Source organism: Giraffa tippelskirchi, chromosome 8, assembly GCF_054371585.1.
Source record: "Giraffa tippelskirchi isolate mGirTip1 chromosome 8, T2T-mGirTip1v1.2.pri, whole genome shotgun sequence".
Taxonomy (NCBI): domain Eukaryota; kingdom Metazoa; phylum Chordata; class Mammalia; order Artiodactyla; family Giraffidae; genus Giraffa; species Giraffa tippelskirchi.
Window position 1 is genome coordinate 15,073,878 of NC_137282.1, and position 19,723 is coordinate 15,093,600.

Sequence of the window (19,723 nt, forward strand, 5' to 3'; positions counted from 1 at the left end):
GAGTACCTATAAAATGATGGAGATGCTGAGCCTCTTGTTTCCAGATGACAAGGGTAATGGAAAGCATCATCCAATGTCCTCCAGGCTCTGGAATCTCTCTTAAGATACCTCCAGGTTGACCAACCAGAAAACCCACCTCTGAAGGACAGATGTCATTCCACATTTCCGCAGAGGACACTGCGTGTGCTCAGTGGCTAAGTCATGTCCGACTCTTTGAGACCCCATGAACTATAGCCCGCCAGGCTCCTCAGTCCATGGGATTCTCCAGGCAAGAACACTGGAGTGGATTCTGCCATTTCCTCCTCCAAGGGATCTTCCCAACCCCGAGATTGACCTCACGTCTCCTGCACTGGCAGGCAGATTCTTTCCCGTTGAGCCACCTGGGAAGTCCCCAGAGGACACCAGCACTTGGCAAACAACCCCCATGTCAATGACCATTTCTGAAGTCAGCTTCACCAAAACCCTTATATGAGCCAAAAGATGTCATTTTGAGCTACTTCTATGTTTTCTCATTTTTCTCCCATATACTTCCCTCTCTTTTCATCTCTTTTCCTTTGTACCACTCTTCTTTTTTTAAATATCTATTTATTTATTCGGTTGTGCTGGGTCTTAATTGTGGTACGTGGGATCTTTGATCTTCTCTGTGGGTATAGGGGATCTAGTTCCCTGGCTGTGGGATCAAACCCAGGCCCACTGTTTTGGGAGTGTAGCCTTTGGACCAGTAGGTAAGTCCCTGTACCTTTCTTCTTATGTGCACTGTCCCATTATTATCATTATTGTTATCATCATTATTATTTTGCCAAAGCAGTAATCACTGTAATGCCTATCCAAACATCCATTAACATATCATATGAATACACTGTTTCTCAAAGGCTATGTTTTGTAAAGAAATCATTGATTTCTAATTATCAGCAGGACATGTGTTTCTAGGAACTAGAAAAGGAGATGGTTTAAGACATTCTTGAAGAATATATAGGAGTCCCCACCCTTGTCCACAGGGGATCCATTCCAAGACTCCCAGTGGATGCCTGAAACCCAGATAGTACCAAGCCCTGTTATATACTTTTTTTCCTATATATGCAGACCCATGATATAGTTTAATTTGTAAATTAGACACAGTAAGAGATTAACGATAATAACTAATAAATAATAAGATAGTAAAGTTATAATAATGTACTGTAATAAAAGTTAAGTGAATGTGGTATCTCTCAAAATATCTTGTAGAATTTTCCATCTTAACTAAGCCCTTACCACTCACTGTGGCCGTCACTTGCAGTTTGAGGTGCTACCTCAAAAACAGCACAAATTTCTTTTTCCTTTTTCACAATTTCATGGATGGAAGATTAGTTCTTCACATAGATCTCAGCAACCTCAAGGTGCAATTTTTAAGCATTTTTCTTGGTAAGTAAAGAATTTTCATCTTTTCACTTAAAGGAAGCCCTTTACAGCCTCTCTTTGTCACAACCAGATTTTCAGCGTCACTCTTCTTGTCTTTGGGGTCTTTATTCTTTAAAATTAGGGTCACTTGAACACCAACACTCCAATACTGACAGTGGGTCTGATCAATGATCCAGGCTACTAACTGACTGATAGGGTTGAATACACTGGACAAAGGGATGATTCACATCTGGGTGGGACCTAGTGGGATCCCATGAGATTTCATCACACGACTCAGAATGGCCCACATTTTAAAGCTGAGAAAATGTTTATTTCTGGAGTTTTCATTTAGTATTTTCAGACCATGGTTGATCATGGGTAACTGAAACCATGAATAGGAGGAGACTCCTGTACAAAAAATCAAAAACTGGAAATACCATCCTGCTGTTTGTAGTACATTCGTTATCCTTGGGGGCAGGAGGAGAAGGGGACGACAGAGGATGAGATGGCTGGATGGCATCACTGACTCGATGAACATGAGTTTGAGTAGACTCCAGAAGTTGGTGATGGATAGGACGGCCTGTGTGCTGCGATTCATGGGGTCGCAAAGAGTTGGACACAACTGAGCAACTGAACTGAACTGAAAGCTTTAGATCAACTTACAACTATGATGCTAATGAGACTTAGATTTTAGAATGTCATGAAACCATATCACTTAGTTTAACTCCCTCACTTGATAAATGAGGCAATAAGACTAAGTAAGCACCAAGTTCTACCATCCAACTCAGGGACTGTAAACTTCCTCTGTTAGCTTTTTCAAGCCTGTAATAAAATCTCCTTGTAGCTTTAATGACACGAGCTGAATTCACTTGAATGTCACTTATCAGACAAAATCGTTTAAAAGGACATGGAGCGTGGTTGAGAGAACCAGCACTGACCACAGCGTCACATGTTGGTACCATTTGACCCTCTTGTTGGCATATAGAAATATGCCCTCCCCAGTTAGCTGTCACAATGTCACCCTTATGAACAGAAACTTTGTTACCAGTGTAGGAGTTACAACCATGGTCTCTAGAGCCACACGGCCTGGGCAGGAATATTATTTTAACTATTTCCCAGCTCTGTGACCTTGATGCATCACTTATTAATATGTTCTCTGTGTTTCAATTTTCTCATCCATAAAATGCAGATAATGACATGAAAAACCCACATTTAGGGTTGTTTTGAAGATCAAATGACCCATATATCTAGAACATTTAGAACACTTTTTTGATGCAAAGTAAACAGTACCTGAGGATGAGTTGCTATAATAGATTAGCTTTTAAATGGCTGCAATTATCCCCCTCCTTATCCAGATGATCCTTTTGAAATGACTACAACTCCCATTAAAGGACGGACCCTGTCTCCCCACAGGCTTCCCTTGTGGCTCAGCTGGTAAAGAATCTGCCCTCAATGCGGTAAACCTGGGTTCGATCCCTGGGTTGGGAAGATCCCCTGAAGAAGGGAAAGGCTACCCACTCCAGTATTCTGGCCTGGAGAATTCCATGGACTGTATAGTCCAGGGGTCGCAAAGAGTCAGACACGACTAAGCAACTTTCACTTTATCTCCCCATACCCTGGAATTTGGCTTGCAGAGGTCATGAGGGGGCACTTTTGCAAGGTCTGAAGAGTACTCAGACCTTCTTTCCACCATGGGAAGGGGCTAAGGGTAGCCAACCAGAGGACTTGAATCCACACAGACCAGAGTCAAACTCTGCCCAAACAGAGTCCTCAGACAGATCAGTCAGAGCCAGCCCGCTGACCACAGATGCATGAGCAAACCCAGCAAAGAGCGCAAGAATCTCCCAGCCGAGTCCAGTCTAAATTACTAGTTGCAGAATAGTAAGTTAAATAGATGACCCATTGTTTTTAAATTTTGTGGTGGTTTTTGCTGTTGCTATATAATCAGCAAATTGATACAGTTATTATTCCTATAACTACATTTTGATTGTATTCCAAATCCTTTGACACTACTCTATTGAAGAAAGGAGGGTCTACACCCCTTTCCCTTGAATCTGGGTTGGTCTATGACTGCTTTGACCAATAGAATTCAGAAAGGATATCACTTACTTTTTTTATTGAGGTACAGTTGCTTACAATGTTGTGTTGGTTTCTGCTGTACAATGACGTGAATCAGCTATATGTGTACATATATCCCCTCCCTCTTAGACTTCCATCCTAACACCCCCACCCCATCCATCTAGGTCACCACAGAGCACCAAGCTGAGCTTCCTGTGCTATACAGCAGGTTCCCACTAGCTGTTTATTTTACACATGGTAGGATACCACATGATTTCTGAGACTAGGCGACAGGAGGCCACACAATAACCACTAGATTCTCCTGGAATATGGATTCTGGAAGAAGCCAAGGATCAAGTGAGATGCCTGACGATTCTGAGGCTGTCATGCTGTAGATACTACATATAAGAGCTCTGGCTGTCTTCCCCAGATGAGCCAAGAGCCAGTGTCCACTGCTACCTCCACACTGAACCATGTTATAGGTCTAACCTAGCCAAGACTTCAGAGGACACTGGCCCCAACTGCCATTTGGCTGCAATTGTGTGGGAGATCCCCAAGTGAAAATTGCCCAATCAAGCCTACTCAAATTCCTGACCCACAAAATCATGAGCAAAATTAGGTGATTGATTCAAGCCTCTAGGTTTGGAGTACAGTTACACAGCAATGGTACCCACACACCATTGTATGCAACTGATTCATAGCAGAAAAATAAGGTGGGATTTGTAAGGGGATCTTTTATCCCATTAGGAGATTCTGAAATCAAAATGACTCCTTAACATACATAGGAACAGATGCAAGGTTATCAACAGTACATGAAAATGGAAAATTGCCTGACCCCTTACCCACAAATCCACCATTCCCAGTGGCATTCTCCCTCAATTCTAAGCAAGATGCTTTGAATCATGTATTCACCTTCTTTTTTGGACCAACGCTGAGATTTAGAGTTCTGCAGACTCTTCTCCAAAGTAGCTTATAACTGAAGACCTAACATTAGTGTAGAATCTGGTCTCCTCTGGTTTGTGCTTGTCTTTAAAGTTCTACCTGCTGCAGCAACTGGAACAGTTGGGTCCCATGAGCTAAAGTGAAACTGTTTTGTTGTTGTTGTTGTTGTTTTATTTACCCTCTCAAAGTATTTGGCTTGTATGTCCATAAAAAACCTGCCTGAAGAGTTCTCCTGGGACGCAAGGACCTGAGGAGTAAAAAAGGAGACACTAAATGTCATGCAGAGATGCAGTGGTGTTTGCATTTTAAACTTGACCCAACTGAACGAAATTCTGAGTCTTTATATTTTTAGATCACTTTCCCATGACCCAGAATTATTGGGTCAGAGCTTGAGGACAAAGAACTGGAGTGATTTGATATTTCCCCTGCCGATTTTTCTTACGGGGCTGTTTCCCAATCCCTCCTTCACTAGGGAACCAATTTCTAAAACACTTCACTAGAATGACATATACATGCTAAAGATTCTGCATGACTGGCCCATATTTTTGCACATTTTTCTCTCTAATGGAAGTAACCTTTGAAGAGGACATGTCATCACGATTTGGACCTATTAGTTTTGAAGTAGATGGTGTAGGTCATCTATTCTGAGGCCAGGGAGAGATGGACTCTAAGATGAACTCGATAAAAAGATTTTGGACACATGGGCTCAATAGCTGTGGCACAGGGGCTTAGTTGCACTGTGACATATAGAATCTTCCAGACTAGGGATCGAAACTGTGTTCTCTGGAGAAGTCCACGCACTGCAACTAGAGGATAGCCCCCACTCACCACAACTAGAGAAAGCCCATGCAGCAACAGAGACAGTGCAGCCAAAAATAAACAAAAAAATTTTTTTAAAGGTTCTGGACAAATCATTTAATTATTTTGTGCCCCAGTTTCCTCATCTATAAGAGCAATAATATTTGTCTTCATCTCATGTATATAAGAGCATCTTGTATTGTGTTTGACATAGAGCAATTGTTCACTAAATACTGGTATCAGAGTTGACATGTGAAACCAATGCAAAGTTTCACATTGTTGACTGAAAAAATAGTCACAACCTAGAAATGGAGAGTTATGTTTTATTTGGTGGGAATTTTTAGGACTTCAAGCCTGGGAGAGAGCCTCTCAGGGTCACTTGAGAAGATGGCGGGAGAAGGTAGGGGTGAGGGAAGGACTGAGGTTGTAGAGAACTTTGCAAGAGACAAGTAGTCTGAACATCAAAAGATTATTGCTAGCTAAGGAAAACCAGATATCTCCGAGTTAAGGAATTTAGCACTTTTCTATGTATGGGAAGATGCAAGCTTCTGGGTTCACTGAAATCATTTCTTTCATATGCATCTCAGCTATCTAGGGCCAGCTTCCAGCTTCTTGGCTTCTTGGTTTTCCACATCCTTAGTTCATAGTTCCCCTTACAGAGTAGCAGCAGCCAACAGCTGCAGGATCACAGGCTTTGCTCTCCCTTTTGGCCACCCTCCAGGGTCAGAAATTCATATTTGGAGGCCTGAAATCGCTGGAGGCTATGACATCCTTCTTTACTGATATGGCAGGAAACGCTCCATTTCACAACATTGATCTAGTTAGTTACCTCTGCAATCCTGGATAAATTACCCCTACACACATACCATGCCTTAGTGTATTCATTGACTATTTAACCTCTGAGCCTCTGCTTTCTTATCTCTAAAATAGGAATAATCACATATGGTGGAGTGATGATAAATGTTAAAAAAGCAACTCTCTCAGGAAGAAGTCCTGATATGTAACATTTATCAATTTTGGCCATGTCCATAGGTTCACAATGACCCATTTCAAGCAACCAATGTGAAACTTTACACAATGCAGAACTGGGAAGAGATGTGTCATTAATAATGTTATACAATATTTTCGTGGTGGCTCAGATGGTTAAGAATCTGCCTGTCCAACAGGAGATAAGAGTTTGATCCCTGGGCCAGGAAGATCCCCTGGAGAAGGGAATGGCAACCCACTCCAATACTCCTAGATAATTCCATGGACAGAGGAGCCTGGTGGGCTACAGTCCATGGAATTGCAAAGAGTTGGACATGACTGAGCAATTAGCACTTTCACTTTTCATTTTCACTATATGTGAAAAATAGCCCTTAAAAACTGGAAAGCACCAATAATAGTAAAATGTAGTAAAACAATTAGAAAGTAAGGAGTTTGAGTTTTCCTTGCGATTGTTTTTGATATAATTTCTTTCTAATTTCTAGTTTCATTTTTAGTAATGTCAGTATTTTACAACTTGCTCTCAAAATTCCTGAAAATTTAATTATCTGCTCTTGCTTTCTGGTATGAGTCTGCTCCAACATACCACTGATTACAATTGCTTAAAGGGCTTTTTTTTTTTTGAGAATTATCAAGGTACATTTTAATTTAAATCTTCAAGACATCACATTTTAAGTTATAACTATATTTTTCAAATTTGGCAAACCCAAATAACTTTTTTAGTAACTCTGGATGTTAAAGAAATTGATGCTACTCAGATGTTTATTATACTGTTGGTGAAGTTAAGTCTAGAGACCTACCATATTCTCAGAGAAAATGCCAGGAAGTTTAGCAGCTGCAGAGGTGACTAGAAAGTGTGACAGTGATGAAATCAACAGCAACAAAAGAGTCCAGAGGAGGAATAAATCATGGTGGTCACATCTAATTCCTTTTGCTGACATATCATAAGCCTTTGTAAGGGAGAAGGACCCCTTGAGACCTTGGGAGAGGGGTGGGGAGAGGTCTTCCTGCAAATCCTCTGTTTTAGCTTCTCTCTGAAGCACCTATTGAATAGATAACAGTGTCTGATGTACATTTCCTGAGTTGTTTTACATATGTGACAATCCCCCACCAAATGGAAGATGTTAACTATTTGATGACCTTGAGCAGATGGCCCCAGGCTTCCTGGAGCCTAAGGACTGATAATGTTAACCCCTGTGACACCACCTGCCATGTCTCGCCATTAGCTAATCAGAGAAAAGAGCACAAGCTGATCACAGAACCTAAGACCCCACCTCCCTCCAGAAGCTCAGGGGTTTTTAGAGCAAAAGCCACCTGTCTCCTTGCATGTCCTTGCAGTAACCCTTTCTCTGCTCCACATTCTAACTTTGCAATTTGGCTGGCCTCACTGGGCTTCCCTGGTATTTCAACTGATAAAGAATTTACCTGCAATTCAGGAGACCCCAGTTTGATCCCTGGGTCAGGAAGATGCCCTAGGGGAGGGCTTGGCAACTTACTGCAGTATTCTTGCTTGGAGAATCCCCATGGACAGAGGAGCCTGGCGGGCTACAGTCCATGAGGTTGCAAAGAGTCAGACACGACTGAGCGACTAAGCACAGTACACAGTTTGGTGAGCACAGGAACTGTGCTCACACCTTTGGTCCTCATGGGGATCTAGGAAGGGAGGGAAAGGAGCTGACAGTACTGGTGATCCAGCTGGTGATCCAACTGGCGAAAGAGCCATGATGAGATCACTGTCTCTGAATTTTTTTCTATTGTGTCTAGGAAGGCTTCTGAAATTCCCTTGCTCGGGCAGGTGGGTTCTTCAACCCACCTGGATGCTTGTTGTCCATTGAAAAGGAGTAAGGAAAGACATGAATCACAGAAATAATTTGATAATGAGAAAGATTATGCAAGAGGGGGAGAGAGGAAAGACAGAAGATTGGAGAAAGAGAAAGACAGACAGATTGATCCAGCACCTATCCTGAGGCAAAAATCTGATCAAGTTTATTAAATGGAAGAAATCTTTTATAGGAGCCAGGCTTCCAGAAAAATTCTTCAGAGTTAAATTATGGCTTCCACAAGCAACGCCCTTCTGTCTGAATGGAAAACAAAAAGGTAATAAAGATCCAAAAGATAGAAAACACCGAAAGACCTTTAGTAAATTTAACAGATTCTGTTCATCCATTTACCACTAATACTAACAGAGACAGTCTTTCTTTGAGCAGGCAGAGATAATACTTCCATTTTTAATTTTTTTAAGAATGGACTGAGCATTTTAAGACAAAAGGCAGTAGCTATGACAAATGTTGTAAGCAAGTGTTTGGCAAAAAGCATGTGTCGAGTGTTAATGTCAATCTACTCTTTTTTTTCTTACCAACCATACACTTTGCCAAGTCTTGAAGAAGCATAACCCATAAGTTGACAGGGTAGAAATATCTGAAACTAAGCTAGCATGGCAGAGCTGTGTTGCCTAGGCAGCTGGAAGGTAGATGGAGAAGATTCTGAAGCTCAGTCAGCCCCCAATTTCATTCCTAGCAGAAAATGTGTAGAATTCAGTGTAAAGGTTTTGATACATCTGGAAGACAGGTAAGGCTAAGAAAGAGCAAGAAATGGAAAGACTTAAACACAGAGGGGAAAATTATGTTTTAGAAGGAGGTCAAGGTGACTGCTTTTAATGTAGTGTGTGTGTATACCCACGTGCTTGCTTGTCCACACACTCTCAAGATGTAGCGGTTCAAGTCTTCAGCTGAGAAAGGAGAAATAGCATTATTTTCTTTTAGATAATAATAACAGAAGACTTTTCCATTTCTTTAAATAACAAAAACCAAAAAAATCCCAAGTTGCTCCTGTGTCATTAGGATTAAAGTAGAAGAAACTCACCACAAGTAAAAAAGACGGGAAAATGTGGCAGAAGCCCAGTTGGCTGTTATTATTAGTTATTCTGAGATGTAGCTTCCAGAACATCCCTTGGCCTTTTAAAATTCAGTTTTCTTTTGAAATACTAAGAAAATAATTCCCTCAATAACTATCTCCGTATACATGCTGAGTATGATGGCAAAATCTATAATTACAGAAAGAAGTATGCTGTGAGGGAGAAATGCATAAGATAATAAAAATATGAAGAAATTATGTGCCAACTATGTTAAAGGTACAGTGTCTCCACCTACTGTAAAGTAGAAGGATTCCAAACTCCAATCTCTTACTTTTCGTCCTTTCACTCCGTTCTTGATTTTCCCTCCTCTCAGCACAATTATCCTTCAGAGGACCATGTACCTACATATGGTGCTAAGGAGGCTACATGCTTTTCCTTTGTAAAAAGACATCATCAATGAATGAAGAACGAGGTCATTGTTTCCACCCTCCACCCCCCACCCCCCCCACCCCCGCACCACCAGCAGCTAACTTTCTGAAAAATTTTTCTTTTTAAATTGTATTTATTTTTGGTTGTGCTGAGTCTTTGTTGCTGCACGTAGGCTACCATCTAGTTGCAGTGTGTGGGCTTCTCATTGAGGTGGCTTTTCTTGTGATGGAAACAGGCTCTAGAGATCCAGCTTAGTAGTTGTGGCACACTGGCTTAGTCGCCCCGAGGCATGTGGGATCTTCCTGGACTAGGGATCGAACATGTGTCCCCTGCACTGGCAGGCTGATTCTTAACCACTGGACCACCAGAGAAGTCCACCAGCTAGTTTATTTTTAAGCAAGAATACCTTCTGTTTTCTTCTACCTTTTTTTCCCTGTTCTCCCTTTGCAGAAACTTGCAATCTGGTCCCAGTTTTACTACTCTGGCAAGCATCAGAATGCAGAAAGTAAAAGGAATCTTTGCTTTGGTGCCAGATTCTGGGTTTGACATATTATTTCTTCAAAGAAGGGATTGCAGAAGAAATGTGTTTCTGTGAGATCACAAGAAAACCAAACCTAGCAAATAATGTCTCCAAGAAAGAAAATATCAGGTCATCTCTGAGTTGGAGTCACTTATTATGGTTGTGTATTCCCATAACGATCTAGCTTGTTAATGCTCACAAATAGATAAATACTGTAGGCAAGTCATGTCTCCCCAAATATGAGCTAACTGACCTATTAACCAAAGTCTCAAAGACATTTCCCCTTAGCTCTGCCTTTTGCTGAGTACACATGAGGCATCTGCTGCTGCCCAGTTAAGAAGATAGTGTGATTCCAGCTTTGTGGGAATTTCCAAGGCTCCTAAGGGTCAGCCTCAGCAGACTTGGAAGCTGAATATAGAAAGGTACCTCAAGAGTGGCTTCCCTGGTGGCTCAGATGGTAAAGAATCCACCTACAGTGCAGGAGACCCAGGTTAGATCCCTGGGTCAGGAGATCCTCTGGAGAAAGAAATGGCAACCCACTCCAGTACCCTAAACTGGGAAATCCCATGGACAGAGGAGCCTGGTGGGCTACAGTCTGTGGGGTCACAAGAGTCAGACACGACTGAATGACTAACATACACACACACCACTCAAGAGCAGTCTCAGTAGACTCATTGTCCAGAGTCTGATATGCCATCTTCCCTACAGAAATGCCACTCTCCAGGACCGCCAGAGGAAAGAAATCTATGCAAATATTCCAAGATGCTCAGTAAAGCTGAAGTCTCCATGAGGAAACCTCACTTGACACAGGGTATTCTTGGACCATTCCTTTCTCAATGGGCCACACTTTAAAGAAAGAGTTATATCTAAGAGCTTTCTAGCTTGAGCTGGGACATTGTGGGCATAAGTGCTCTCAGAATGTGGTTTTGAAGAAGTCTCAGTCTTAAAGAGTCAGGAATGTGTAGCTGGCTGACCTCGGTTTGAGTCTCAATTCTACCACTTGGAGATTCATTATATGAATAAATGAGCAAATAACTTATTCTTTCTGAACCTCAGGTTTCTCAACAATATAACAGGAACAGTGTTTCTTACCTCACAGAGTTATTTCAAAGGCTGGATGAACCTGTGAGGTAATTCATAATTTGCAAAACACTTGCCTTTCTAGATTGCACATTTATGGGTTAATGTACAATATTTATTTTTTGCTTTCTGACTTACTTCATTCTGTGTTACAGATTATAAGTCCATCCAAGTCTCTACAAATGACCCCATGTTGTTCCTTTTAGTGGCTGAGTAATATTCTATCGTGTATATTTACCATATCTGCTTTATCCATTCACCTGTTGTTGGACATTTAGGCTGTTTCCATGTTCTGGCTATTGTAAAAGGGAGGGTGGGATGAATTGGGTGATTGATACATATCCACTACCATGTGCAAAATAGATAGCTAGTGTGAAGCTGCTGTATAACACAGGGAGCTCAGCTTGGGGCTCTGTGATGACCTCGAGGGGTGGGATGGGGGTGGGAGGGAGATCCAAGAGGGAGGGGAATACATGTATACATATAGTTGATTTACACTGCTGTACAGCAGAAAGTATCACAGCATTGTAAAGCAATTATATTCCAATAGCCAAAAATAAAATAAATAAAAAACACACTTACTTTATTGTTATCAACAACAATCAGTTAAGTTCAGTTCAGTCGCTCAGTTGTGTCCGACTCTTTGTGACCCCATGGACTGCAGCACGCCTCCCTGCTAATCAACAGTTCCTGAAGTTTATTCAAACTCATGTCCATTGAGTTGGTGATGCCATCCAACCATCTCATCCTCCGGGGTTTCAGGGACTGATGCTGAAGCTGAAACTCCAATACTTTGGCCACCTGATGTAAAGAACTGACTCATTGGAAAAGACCCTGATGCTGGGAAAGATTGAGGGCAGGAGGAGAAGGGGACGACAGAGGATGAGATGGTTGGATGGCATCACCCACTCAGTGGACATGAGTTTGAGTAAGCTCTGGGAGTTGGTGATGGACAGGGAAGCCTGATGTGCTACAGTGCATGGGGTTGCAAAGACTCAGACACAACTGAACAACTGAACTGAACTGAACTGAGTCCCTGTCAAAGGTATTCTTAAGGAAAACATTAAGGAGAGCTGATCAAGTCCAAGATGGCATGGGAGCCTGCCTCTTTAAAAAAAAAAAGTCAACTAATCAGAATATCTACAATCTCAAAAACAACAGAATGATCTCTGTTCATTTCCAAGGCAAACCATTCAATATCACAGTAATTCAAGTCTATCCCTCAGCCAATAATGCTGAAGAAGCTGAGGTTCAAAGGTTCTTTGAAAACCTACAAGACCTTCTAGAACTAACACCAAAAAAAGATGTCCTTTTCATTATAGGGGACTGGAATGCAAAAGTAGGAAGTCAGGAAACACCTGGAGTAACAGGCAAATTTGGCCTTGGAATACAAAATTAAGCAGGTCAAAGGCTAACAGAGTTTTGCCAAGAGAAAGCACTGGTCATAGCAAACACCCTCTTCCAACAACACAAGAGAAAACTCTGCACATGGACATCACCAGATGGTCAATACCAAAATCAGATAGGTTATATTCTTTGCAGCCAAAAATGGGAAATCTCTATACAGTCAGCAAAAACATGACTGGGAGCTGACTGTGGCTCAGATCATGAACGCGTTATTGCCAAATTCAGACTTAAATTGAAGAAAGTAGGGAAAAACACTAAACCATTCAGGTATAACCTAAATCAAATCCCTTACAATTATATGGTGAAAGTGAGAAATAAATTCAAGGGATTAGATCTGATGGGCAGAGTGCCTGAAGAACTATGGATGGAGGTTCGTGATATTGTACAGTAGGCATTGATCAAGACCATCCCCAAGAAAAAGAAATGCAAAAAGACCAAACGGTTGTCTGAGGAGGCCTTATGAATAGCTGAGAAAAGAAGAGGAGTGAAAAGCAAAGGAGAAAAGGAAAGAAATACCCATTTGAATGCAGAGTTCCAAAGAATAGCAAGGAGAGATAAGAAACCCTTCCTTAGTGATCAATGCAAAGAAATAGTGGAAAAAATAGAATGGGAAAAACTAGAGCTCTCTTCAAAAAAATTAGAAATATCAAAGGAACATTTCATACAAAGATGGGCAAAATTAAGGACAGAAATGGTATGGATGTAACAGAAGCAGAAGATATTAAGAAGAGGTGACAAGAATACACAGAAGAACTATACAAAAAAGATCTTCATGACCCAGATAACCACAATGGTGTGATCACTCACATAGAACCAGACATCCTGCAATGTGAAGTCAAGCGGGCCTTAGGAAGCATCACTACGAACAAAGCTAGTGGAAGTGATGGAATTCCAGTAGAGCTATTTCATATCCTCAAAGATGGTGCTGGGAAAGTGCTGCACTCAATATGCCAGCAAATTTGGAAAACTCAGCAGTGGCCACAGGACTGGAAAAGGTCAATTTTCATTCCAACCCCAAAGAAAGGCAATGCCAGAGAACGTTTAAACTACTGCACAATTGCACTCATCTCACACACTAGCAAAGTAATGCTCAAAGTTATCCAAGCCAGGCTTCAACAGTACGTGAACCATGAATTTCCAGATGTTCAAGCTGAATTTAGAAAAGGCAGAGGAACGAGAGATCAAACTGCCAACATCTGTTGGGTCATCGAAAAAGCAAGAGAGTTCCAGAAAAACATCTACTTCTGCTTTATTGACTACGCCAAAACCTTTGACTGTGTGGGTCAAAACAAACTGTGGAAAATCCCTCAAGAGATGGGAATACCAGATCACCTGACCTGCCTCCTGAGAAACATGTATGCAGATCAAGAAGCAGCAGTCAGAACTGGACATGGAACAACAGACTGGTTCTGAATCAGGAAAGGAGTACATCAAAGCTGTATATTGTCACCCTGCTTATTTAACTTATGTGCAGAGAATATCATGCAAAATGCCAGGCTGGATGAAGCACAAGCTGGAATCAAGGTTCCCAGGAGAAATATCAATAGACTGAGATACACAGATGACACCACCCTTATGGCAGAAAGTGAAGAAGAGCTAAAGAGCCTCTTGATGAAAGTGAAAGAGGAGAGAAAAAAGGTTGGCTTAAAACTCAACATTCAGAAAATTAAGATCATGGCATCCGGTCCCATCACTTCATAGCAAATAGATGGGAAAACAATGAAAACAATGAGAAACTTTATTTTCTTGAGCTCCAAAATCACTGCAGATGGTGACTGCAGCCATGAAATTAAAAGACGCTTGCTCCTTGGAGGGAAAGTTATGACCAACCTAGACAGCAAGCATATTAAAAAGCAGAGACATTACTTTGTCAACAAAGGTCTGTCTAGTCAAAGCTATGGTTTTTCTAGGAATCATATATGGATGTGAGAGTTGAACTATAAAGAAAGCTGAGCACTGAAGAATTAATGCTTTTGAACTGTGGTGTTGGGGAAGACTCTTGAGAGTTCCTTGGACTGCAAGGAGATCCAACCAGTCAGCTGTAAAAGAAATCAGTCCTGAATATTCATTGGAAAGACTGATGCTGAAGCTGAAACTCCAATACTTTGGCTACCTGATGTGAAGAACTAACTCACTGGGAAAGACCCTGATGCTTGGAAAGATTGAAGGCGGGAGGAGACAGGGATGACAGAGGATGAGATGGTTGGATGGCATCACCGACTCAATGGACATGAGTTTGAGCAAGCTCCGGGAGGTGGTGTTGGACAGGGAGGCTTGGCAGGCTGCAGTCCATGGGGTGGCAAAGAGTTGGACATGAGTGAGCGACTGAACTGAACTGAATCAGAATATTATGGCTGGCTTTCATACCAGCAGAAAACACTCCTATTTTTGCCTCCCTTCCATCTTGCCTGGTACCTATTGTTGCACTATTTCTGTTAGCAAAGATCAAAGACTCAAGCCAGTACTGTTGCCCAGCAGTGCTTGCAGATTATTAATCATTTACAGTTTAACTCGAGAGAGTTTCAAATCGTATACCAGAGGGAAGTCTGACCAACAGAAGTGCTTTTAGGTGTTAAGGGCCAGAGCCCCACCTAGGATGAAAAGAGGACAAAGAATCCACCAGGATCCATGAAATGCTGTCCTCAGACCCCCAACTCTTGTCGCAGAGAACAGACCTGCAGGACATGGAGTCTTATTCATGGCCACCCTCCAAAGTCCTACAAAGAAAGTGGTCCTGACTCCAAGACAGCTGAAAAGGCTTCTCAAATGATGACCTTAGGGCTTCCCTGGTGGCTCAGTGGTAAAGAAGCCACCTGCCAATGCAGGAGACAAGGGTTTGATCCCTGATCCGGGAAGATCCCATGTGCTGTGGAGCAGCTAAGCCCATGTGCCCCACTGCTCAGCCCGCGCACTAGAGCCTGTGCTCTGCACCAAGAGCCACCACTGCGCTGAGAAGCCGGGGCACCTCACTGAAGGGGAGCCCCACGCACTGCAACCAAAAAGTGAAAAAGTGAAAATGTCAGTCTCTCGGTCGTGTCCAACTCTTTGCAACCCCATGGACTCTAGCCCGCTAAAGCCTGCACAAAGCAATGGAGACCCCAGGGCAGCCATAAATAAGTAAATAAATAAAATTATATTTTAAAAAATGATGACCTTGGCACATTTGCCCAGGTATGATGAGAACATTCCCGATTAGTTAGTTCCTTTTACACCGAGCTAGGACCTGGAGAAGGAAATGGCAATCCACTCCAGTATTCTTGCCTGGAGAATCCCATGGACAGAGGAGCCTGGTGGGCTACAGTCCATGGGGTCGCAGAGAGTAGGACACAACTTAGGGACTAAACTACTACTTCTACTAGGACCCCAGCAGGTGAGCAGTAGAAGAGATAAAGCTCAGCGTATTAAACCGCTGTCTCAGCACCAGGCTTGGCGGCAGAAGTTACCACTCTGGCCTGGGCCCAGCTGTTACATGATGGTCTCTTCTTCTTCCCTTGGCAAGGAAGCAACATCAGGGAGAAAGGTCTCTGACCGCAGAGTGGCATTGGCTGGGTCAGCGCCCAGCTGAGCTGCATTGAAGCCAGAAGCAAAAGAAAAATCGGTAACACTGAGCCTGTCTTTATTAAAAATTTTGATAGTTGATTCACAGTAGGGATTTTTTTTTTGCATTAATTTTGACTTCAGACCAGAATTATGTGTCCAGCTTTCTTGGGTATCCAGCTTATAGACGGCAGACCATGGGACTTCTCAGTCTTCATGATGTGTGAGCCAATTGCTTGTAATAAATCTCCTTTTATACATGCATATATAATTTTACATTATATTATCTCATATTTTATATGTATATCATATAAGCATTTATACATATATTATATATTACATACAAAGTAGTGTGTGTGTGTGCATATATATGTATACTGTTGATTCTTTTTCTCTGGAGAAGTCTGACAAATACCACATACAAAGTACTGTGTGTGTGCATATATACATATACTGTTGATTCTTTTTCTCTGGAGAAGTCTGACAAATACAATCCTTTTCCACATTCGAGGTGACAGGAGCACCTCTTCAAAGGGCCAAGCCAGGTTGGAAGGGAAGTCACTCCTTGACAAGGATGGAGACCAAGATGGTAACCGTGTCTTGGGTGGTGGGTGGTGGGCAGTGTTCCAGCCAGACACATGGCCAAGCAAGAAGCCTCAGTTCCTCTCGCTCCTGCCGGTCCCTGGTCCCAGCCATGCCTGGGGGTAGGGGGGCCCAGTCCTGTGTGACAGGAATTAACGCACCATATGACTGTCCCCCTCTCCTAACTACACACCGGCAGCAAAGTGCAAATTAAAAGTATCCCTTGAAAGATACACCTTATTTCAAAAAGCTGCACGTGTTAACAAACTCTAATCTCTTCTAACTCCTGCCAGGAGAAGGGGCTCTGATAATACATACACAGCCACATCTTTTACTGTGTTAATTTTCTTGTCTCAGAAGCAAAGAGGCAGACTAAAACGATTCTGCTATCCTCTAAAGGAGACTCCAAACCGAGTTCAGCTGTCGAGACAATACTGTTAATGCGCCTGAACTATTTAACTATTTGCACAGATATTCAAAGAACGGGGGTTTGACATGGGGAGGGGGAAACTTCGATTCTATCTGGTCCCTTGCCCCAGACTTCTCACCCTTGCCTTTCTCTTCTGCTGCTTTTCCCTCTGTTCCTTCTTTTCTTCCTCTTGCCACATCTCCAAGAGTCTAATTTGTGGAAAGGCAGAAAGTACACGTTGTACTGGTCTCGGGCACTTGAGCTGCCAGATCTGATTTCCCTGGTAGATGTGGTAGATTGAGGAAAGAACAACTGTGTCTGAAGATTAGATTTATTTTTTCTCCATGTGTTCCAACCCCTGACATGGTACGCAGCAGTCTGAAACTAACCTACTGTCTCCAGCAGGACGGGGGCAATTTTATCAGCTCCCAGAGTGAGGGAGACAGAATTTTTCAGTCGGGTCAGAGCCTCCCTGCTTGCTTGCCAGCCCTTCCAGCATCTCTCAAAACAAGTCCTATATGTCCTTGAAGAAAACACTGGGATGAAGGCAGTGGGGTATCTCTGGAAGGCAGAACGTGCTGGACCGAGCTGGGATGAAATGCTGCATTGTTTTTCTATAATCCCTGACTCCACCATCATAATGTCCACAGCCAAATAGTTTTACAAGTCAGTACAACATCATTCCAGATGTACCTGCTTGGTCTCCTTGTCCATCACTTTGCTCTTTAAGAATAGTTATGTTTTCGGCAGTCGTTAACCCCTTAGTGTGCCATGCCATGAAAGCATCTTTGGGATTGGAAAGAAAGCAGAATGCAAAATGCAAAAAAACAAGGGTTCATTTTGTGCCAGGTCAGATGGAAAAGAGAGAGAACCAGCTTTGTTACACAGTTCACTCTGCACTAGGTACTGCACTGGGAGAAAGTGTTAAAGAGTAGCATATGACAAATTTTAGACAAATCTAAAATTTGAAAAACCAGGGTCCCTCCTCCAGGACAGACTGAACGTCAAACAGAGTTTTTATTTTATTAATTAAATTTTTATTCAGTATAGTTGCTTTACAATGAGAATTTTTTAAAGAAAAGAAAAACAGCAACAAAAGGAAAAAAAAGGAAAAAATAGAAAGCAAATTGCAAGAGGGGAAATAAATCAGATGGTGTTTTCTCTATGGATATAGTGTAAAGTCCCCTTTTATTGGCTTCTGCTCCTCGATACAAGTTTTCTTGCTAAATTCATCTCCTCTTTTGGCTTGCTTATGCTCAAATCTTAAAACATCTTAGCTTTTTAGAAAACCTGAATTGTGCCCAGGAACCATGAACCTGTTTTTCCCTTCCTGCATCTCCCTGATTCTTCCAGCATGGACTGGAAGGTGTAGCCTGGCTCACAAAGCTCCTTCAGTGCCCACACCTGCCTCTGAATTTGGAGTGGCCTTGCCTCCTGCCAAGGTTAAACAGATTTTGGATCCAGAGACTGTATTCAAGAATTATACCTGAACACCAGCTCCATAGCCCACATTTATCTGATTTGATACACATCCAAACGCTGAAGACTCTGATGAAAAGGACATGGTCCAAAGTCTTAACTACCAACTGCTGTAGCTTGTAAATGGACCAAATTACACCGGTTTCAGTATCCCCTTTTATAAGGAGAGCACACTTTCCCAGAAGACACGAGTCTTTTTATATATTTTTCCACTATTATTTTAGGCATCAGATTCAAACTCAATTTGAGATGTCCAGATTCCCATTCACTTTCCATCTTTAAAAATCAAATGCGGTGCTCAGGCTCTGGGGCACTGGGACGACCCTGAGGGGTGGGATGGGAAGAGAGGTGGGAGAGGGATTCAGGATGGGGAATGCAAGTACACCCATGGCTGATTCATGTCAATGCATGGCAAAAACCCACTACAATATTGTAAAGTAATTAGCCTCCAATTAAATAAATTAAAAAAAATGAAAATCAAATACCCATTAAAGGATTCTGCTATTGCTCCCAAGAGACTGAAATGGAAACAGATAAATGAACTTCTAAAGATAATTGACTTCCAAAATGCCTTCCCGTCCCTCCTTCTCTGTTTGTTGACAACCCCTTGGGGGACTGCACGGTGAAACAACTTGGGGTTCTTGGGGTACTTGACATGCGGCAGAAAGTCAGTCCACGGAAACTAATTGTAACCATGGAACTGAGGTGGCCTGCCACACGGCTGCTGCATCCTGGAAGAAATTTACTAGCTCTGCTCAAATGTCTGCTTCTGGCCTTATTCTGCTGGATTCCTCTCATGCACGTTGTACAGCACCCCACTGTGGCTGCTCCTTCTTAAACAGTTCAAAATGGCTATTTGAATCCTCATATCAAAAGATTTCCCCATAAGGGATGGGGGAAGAGATATTTAGGGAGTTTGGGAGGGCCATGTACACACTGCTATATTTAAAATGGATAACCAACAAGGACCTACTGTACAGCACGCAGAACTCTGCTCAATGTTATATGGCAGCCTGGATGGGAGGGCACTTTGAGGGAGAATGGTTCCATGTATATGTATGGCTGAGTTCCTTTGCTGTTCTCCTGGGTCTGTTGCAACACTGTTAATCAGTTGTATCCCAAAACAAAAGTAAAAGTTTAAAAATAAATGAATAAAGATTTTCCCATAAGAATGCATACATGCGTGTGTATATATATATGGCTGAGACCCTTTGCTGTCCACCTGAAACTATCACAATATTGTTAATTAGCTATGCTCAAATATAAA